This window comes from Orycteropus afer, unplaced genomic scaffold (genome assembly GCF_000298275.1).
Source record: "Orycteropus afer afer isolate SDZICR_OR568_19922 unplaced genomic scaffold, OryAfe1.0 scaffold00097, whole genome shotgun sequence".
In the NCBI taxonomy this organism is placed as follows: Eukaryota; Metazoa; Chordata; class Mammalia; order Tubulidentata; family Orycteropodidae; genus Orycteropus; species Orycteropus afer.
This window is the reverse complement of record NW_006921684.1, coordinates 10185454-10192659: the sequence shown is the minus strand read 5'-3', so window position 1 is coordinate 10192659 and position 7206 is coordinate 10185454.

The window sequence follows — 7206 nt, the reverse complement described above, 5'->3', positions numbered from 1 at the left end:
CTCGGAAGGAAGGTTGGGCAATCCTACTTCCGTAGTGATACTGCCTCGGAAACCCAAGGAGGGGTCGCTATGAGTCAGGGCTGACTCGACAGCACATAACAACAACAACAACAACAATCTTTATGGGAACAGATTGCCAGGCCTTTTCTCTTGTGGAGCTGCTAGTGGGTTCTGACTGCTGACTTTCAGTTAACATCTGAGTGGTTAACAATTGTCTATCAGGGCTCCTTTATAAATAGGTAAAGACCCTGAATAGCTAATGCTTCCCTACACAGTCTCTTTGGATTTACATGGTGTCTCTGGGCTGCCTGGAATTTCAATTAGGAATTCTAAATGTTTCCAAATGATTTTCTGATAAGATTTTTACTAATACAAGCTAGGTCTTACATGGATTGTGGATGTGTATTCAGAGGGAGTACAGAAATGAATACTTGCAATTAGATAATATAATATGTAATATTTAGGTCAGTTAGGGGAAAGGTGGCCAGGGGATTTCAGGCTGGAGAACAGTATATCTCAAGGGTGAAAGTGATGATGAAAAGAAAAAGTAAGCAACGCTTGTAATCACAATGAAATCAACAACTGTTGCTGACCATTGACTGGAAGGCACATGAATTAGAGTGATGGAGTTGTTTTCTAGTGTCCTCAGTGAAGGATCTACAAATGACATGCCATCTTGGTAAAGTGAACCAAGATTTTTATTTGCAGTGCTTTTTTAGGGCAGAATGGACTGTCTCAGAGGTAGTAGGTGTTACTGAAAGTGACATTTTATCTTTGAAAGCATGAGTGGCAGTGCTCATTTTTTCCATTTTAACATGACAATAGAAAAAAAAGATCTAATCTTTAGTGATACCAATCCTTACTTCCTTAACTATTCCCATTAGAAGATGTTTTAACCTCGAATTTGGTCTCCAGGATGTTGAAACTGGATCAGACACAAGTTGTAAATTTAAGTGTCTTTGAGTTCTATAATAGAAGGAAATTTATATAGTGGAAATTAAAAAAAAAATAACTCATGAGTCATTTAATTATGTTGTTGTTGTTACGTGCTGTGGAGTTGGACCCGACTCATAGCGACCCCTCCTTGGCTTTCCAAGGCAGTATCACTACGGAAGTAGATTGCCCCATCTTCCTTCCGAGGAGTGGCTGGTGGGTTTGAACCACCAGCCTTCTGGTTAGCAGTCAAGTGTCTTAGCTACTATGCTACCAGAGCTCCCCATTTAATTATAGTAGGTTATTATTGACATCACTTATTTAATTCCTTTGTTCATTGTATATGTCCACCATATTTAACTTTTGAAAAGCTGTAATTACCTTGCTGACAGATTATATTTCCCATATAATTAGATGGCTGCTGATACCGTAAGCTGCTATTACAGTATGACATTCACACTATTTCCAAGAATGTAGCATCTATGTCTCCTTTCTCTGAACCTTGGTAACCTTTGCGACTGCCATGACCAATATTCAGAAGTGATGTCTGAAGCTAAAACATAAAATATCATTTATTTCCACTGTATTCTTTTGGGATACTTTCTCTTGGAATCCAGCTACCATGTTGTGAGGAAGCCAAGAAGCATCATTTAGAAGCCTCTTGTAGGCATTCTGGCTGACAACCCAAGCTGAGGTCCCACCTGACAGCCAGCATCAACCTCCAGAGAGATGAGTGAGTTTCAGATGATGCCAGCCTCCAGCCATGTAGCTACTCCCATACTCTGGCCTCTGAGTCACCTTGGCCCTACATGCAACATAGAAGAGCGTTGCAAAGGTTGCAGATTCTTAAGCAAAATAAAAGTATTGTTGTGTAGTTTTAAGCCACTAGATTTGGAATAGTTTGAGATCTTTCATTACACAGCACTAGATAACCTGAATTCATGTCTAGCATAAAACAACAACAACAACAGAACAAAACGCTGCCTGGTTCTGCACCATCCTCACAGTCCTTGCTGTGCTTGAGCCCATCATTGCAGCCACTGTGTCATTCCATCTTGTTGAGGATCTTCCCCTTTTTCGCTGACCCTCTATCAAACATGATATCCTTCTCCAAGGAATGGTCCCTTCTGACAAAATGACAAAAGTAGATGACATGAAGGCTGACCATTCTCACTTCCCAGGAGCACACAGGTTGCACTTCTTCCAAGACTGGTTTGTTCTTCTGGCAGTCCACGGTATTTTCAGTATTCTTTGACAACACCATAATTCAAAGGCATCAACTCGTCCTGGGTCTTCCTTATTCGTTGTCCAGCTCTCACGTGTATATGAGGCAATTGAAAATACCATAGCTTGGGTTAGGCACACCTTAGTCTTCAAAGAGACATCTTTGTTCTTCAGCAGTTTAAAGAGGTCATTTGCAGAAGATTTGCCCAGTGCAGTCTGACAAAGGATTTCTTAACTGCTGCTTCCATGGGTGTTGATTGTGGATCCAAGTAAAATGAAATGCCTTACAACTTCAGTCTTTTCTCCATCTATCGTGATGTTGCTTATTGGTCCAGTTGGGAGGATTTTTGTTTTCTTTATGTTGAGGTGCAATCCATACTGAAATCTGTAGTCTTCAGTCTTCTTAAAAGTTCACAAAGTCACCTTCAGCAAGCAATGTTTGTCATCTGCATATTGCAGGTTATTAGTGAGTCTTCCTCTAATCCTGATGCCCTGTTCTTCGTATAGTTGAGCTACTCAGATTATTTGCTTAGCATAGAGATTGAATAAGTATGGTGAAAGGATACAACTCTGATGCATACCTACTCTTCCTGATTTTAAACCATGCAGTATCCCCTTGTTCTGTTCAAATGACAGTCTCTTGGTCTACGTACAAATTCCTCACTAGTACAATTAAGTGTTCTGGAATTCCCATTATTTGTGGTATTATCATAATTTGTTATAATCCACACAATTGAATGCTTTTGCATAGTCAGTAAAATACAGGTAAACATCCTTCTGGTTTTTGCTTTCAGCCAAGATCCATCTGACATCAGCAACGATTTCCCTCATTCCACGTTCTCTTCTGAATCTAGCTTGAGTTTCTGGAAGTTCCCTGTCAATATACTGCTGCAACTGTTTTTGAGTTATCTTCAGTAAAATTTTACTTGTGTGTAATATTGATGATGTCATTTGATAATTTCCACCTTCTGTTGGATCACCTTTCTTTGGAATGGGCACAGATATCAGTCTTTTCCAGTCAGTTGGCCATGTACCTATCTTCCATTTTTCTTGGTATAATGAGTAAGCACCTACAATGCCGCATTTATTTGTTGAAACATCTCAATAGGTGTTCCATGAATTTCTGGGTCCTTGTTTTTTGCCAATTCCTTAAATGCAGCTTCTTTCTTTAGTACCATTTGTTCTTGATCAGATGCTACCTCCTCAAATAGTTGAACATTGACCTGTTCTTTGGTACAGTGACTCTGTGTATTCCTTCCATCTTTTTTTGATGCACCTTTTATCATTCAATATTTTGTCCATAGAATCCTTCAATATGGCATCTCAAAGCTTGAATTTTTCTTCAATTCTTTCAGCTTGAGAAATGTTGGGTGTGTTCTTTCTTTTTGGTGTTCTTACTCTAGGCCTTTATACATTTCATTATAAAACGTTACTTTGTCTTCTTAAGCTGCCGTTTGAAACGTTCTGTTCAGCTCTTTTCTATTGTCATTCCTTCCATTCACTTTAGATATTTTCTGTTCAAAAGCAAGTTTCAGAGTCTCTTCTGACATCCATTTTGGTCTTTTCTTCCTTTCCTGTCTTGTTAATGACCTTTTGCTTTCTTCATGTATGATGTTCTTGATGTCATCCCTCACCTTGTCTGATTTTCAGTCATTGGTGTTCATTGAGTAAAATCTGTTCTTCAGATATCTGTAAATTCAGGTGGGATATAATCAAGGTCAGATTTTGGCTCTCATGGTCTTGTTTTAGTTTTATTCAGCTTCAGCTCAAACTTGCATGTGAGTAATTGATGGTCTGTTCCACAGTTAACTCCTGGCCTTGTTTTAACTGAAGATATTGAGCTTCTCCACCACCTTTTTCCTGTGTATTCCATCTGTCGAGGTCGACATGTGGAACCACCATTTATGTTGTTGACAAAACATATTGCAATGAATAAGTCGTTGGTCTTGCAAAATTCTATCATTCGATGTCTGGCATAATTTCTATCACCGATGCCATATTTTCCAGCTACCGATGATTTTTCTTTTTTCCCAACTTTCACATTCCAGTCACCAGTGATAATATATCTTGATTGGTTGTTTGGTTAATTTCAGACTGAAGAAGTTGGTAAAAATCTTCAATTTTGTCATCTTTGGCTTTAGTGGTTGGTGAGTAAATTTGATAATAGTAGTAGTAACTGGTTTTCCTTCTTAGGAACTCCAGTGGCATTGTGGGTAAGGCATTTGGCTGTTAATCTGGTCCGTGGTTCAAACCCACGAGCTGCTCTTTGGGAGGAAGATGAGACAATCTACTTCTGTAAAGATTTACAACTTTGGAAACCCAGTGAGGGTCACTATGAGTGGGAATTGTCTTCCCTGTAGGCATATTGGTATCCTATCAGTGACAGCATTTTACTTCAGGATAGATCTTGAAACATTCTTTGTGATGATGAGTGCAACACCATTCCTCTTCAGTTTATCATTCCTGGCATAGTAGCTCATATGATTGTCTGATTCAGAATGGCCCAAACCAGTGCAGTTCAGCTCACTAGTGCCCATGTATTGATCTTTTTGTGTTCCATTTCATTTTTGACAACTTCTAATTTTCCTAGATTCATACTTTGTACACTCTATGTTCTGATTATTAATGGATGTTTGCAGCTGTTTCTCCCTGTTTTGAGTTGTGTCCCATTAGCAAATGACAGTTCTAAAAGCTTTACTCCATCTGCATCATTAAGAACAATTCTAGTTTGAGGAGGCTGCCCTTCCATAGTTGTATTTTGAGTGCCTTTCAACCTGAGGGGCTCATGTTCTGTTACTATATCGGACAGTGTTTCAGGGCTATTCATAAAGTTTTCCAGTAATATATTAGACAGTGTTTCACTGCTATTCATAAGGTTTTTCACTGGTCAATTCTTTGGGAAGTGCATAGCCTTTTCCTTCTTCCCAATCTGTCTTAGTCTGGAAGCTCTGCTGAAACTTGTCCACCGTGGGTAACCCTGCTGATATTTGACATTACTGGTGGCATAGTTTCTAGCCTTACAGCAACCCACAAGCCACCACAGTACGACAAACTGACAAACAAGTGGTCAGCTATACTGCCTCCCAATCCTGAGTTTGGTAGCCCCTGCATCTGTATGAGTCAGGAAAAAGGTCCAGCTTGATGTTTCATCTGTGGACTTGGGACTTGCCAGCTTCTACAGCTGCATGAGCCATTTCTTGGAGATAAATTTCTCTCTCTGTCTCTAAGCTTCACTGGTTTTGCTTCTCTAGATAACTCAGCTTAAGACACAGAGATACAATAAGATAGATGCCAAGACACCTGGAGCTCTCTAGGAACCAGGAAGCAGAAGCTAAAGAGACAGTGAACTCCTTCCAGAGCAACAGAAAGAAAGCCTTCTCCTGGAGTCTCTCCTCTGAATCAGAATTAGCCTTCTAAACTGTAAGAGAATAAATTTCTGTTTGTTGAAACAATACTTCTCTTATAGCAGGGCTAGAGAACAAAGATAGACTGATACATATATTATTATTATTATTTGTAGCTACTGTATTGTATTGTAACTATGTCTTCATCTTCACAAAGCTTTTCTGGTGCAGTTTTAAAATATAGACTAGAAGCTTGATTTATCTGTGGATTTCTAAGTGTCTTTGCTTCTCTCGAGGTTGTCTGCAAATTGCTGGCTGTGGTCACATAATGCTGTATCTCTGACCTGAACATCTCCATCTGTGTTTTCTTTGCAGCAATCAATGTCTTCTATGTGCTACAAAGATAGGAGGCGGGTTTTAAATCTCCTGTGGTGGGAAGAGGTGCTTCCTGCCTGGAACCTGATTTGAAAATAGATATCCCATTGTGAAAGAACACAGATAACGTGATACTTCCTGGGCAACACCATTAAGTATGCTCTGGTAGCATAGTGCCTAAGACACTTGACTGCTAACCAGAAGGCTGGTGGTTGAAACCCATCAGCCACTCCTCGGCACATAACAACAACAAAATACAGGTATTTTAATTACTTATTTAGAAATGATTGTCTTTTTTATTATGCCATATTAACAACAACAACAAAAAAAACACACCCAAACTCACAGTCATCAAGTCAATTTTGACTCATAGCGACCCCCATTAGTTTCCGGCACTGTAAATCTTTACAGAAGTAGGTCACTCCATCTTCTTTCTGCAGAGTAGCTGGTGGGCTGTGAACTGCTGACCTTTTGGTTAGCAGCTAAATGCATTATCCTCTACACCACCAGAGCACATTGAGTTGATTGTGACTCACAGCGACCCCTGTTGGGTTTCCAAGATGATGAAGATTGCCTCATCTTCCTTCCCCAGAGCAGCTGGAGAATTTGAACCATGAACCTTCTGGTGGCATAGTGCCTAAGGCATTTGACTGCTAACCAGAAGGCTGGCGGTCCAAATCCACCAGCTGCTCCTCGGAAGAAAGGTGGGGCAATCTACTTCCGTAGATGATACTGCCTTGGAAACCCAAGGAGGGGTTGCTTTGAGTCGGTTCAACTCCAGGGCAGTTAGCAAGCAAGCAAGCAAGCAAGCAGGCAAAAAATAGAAGAGCTGAGTGCTTTTTGCAAATATGTTGTTAGGATACTTGCACCAATCAAACAATCCTTTATCTCTGAAAAACTTCAGTGTTTGTTTTTGCTTTAAGTAGAGGCTTCCTCTTCTTGATCCTGCCTCTGGGTTAAATAAAGGTTATCTTGAGACCTTGCTATGAAGCTCCCCCCCCCGCCCCCCGCTTTTCAAACCCAATCAAACCCAAATTTAATTTACAGTGTAATAGATAGAAACTGATTCTGTAGGAAAATTCTTTATATTTCTTTCAGGGGACAAATCAGCACGTGACCCCTCCTTGGGTTTCCAAGGTGGTATCTCTACAAAAGTAGATTGCCCAATCTTCCTTCCTCTTCCTTCCGAGTGCAATAGGATCACTTGCCCAATATCATGGTTGTTATATATTTATTCATTCAACACATATATTTTGAGCATCTGCTTTATGCAAGGCACCAAAGAAGGTGTGCTGGGGGAGACAGCCATAAGATTTGGGTTTTGACATTG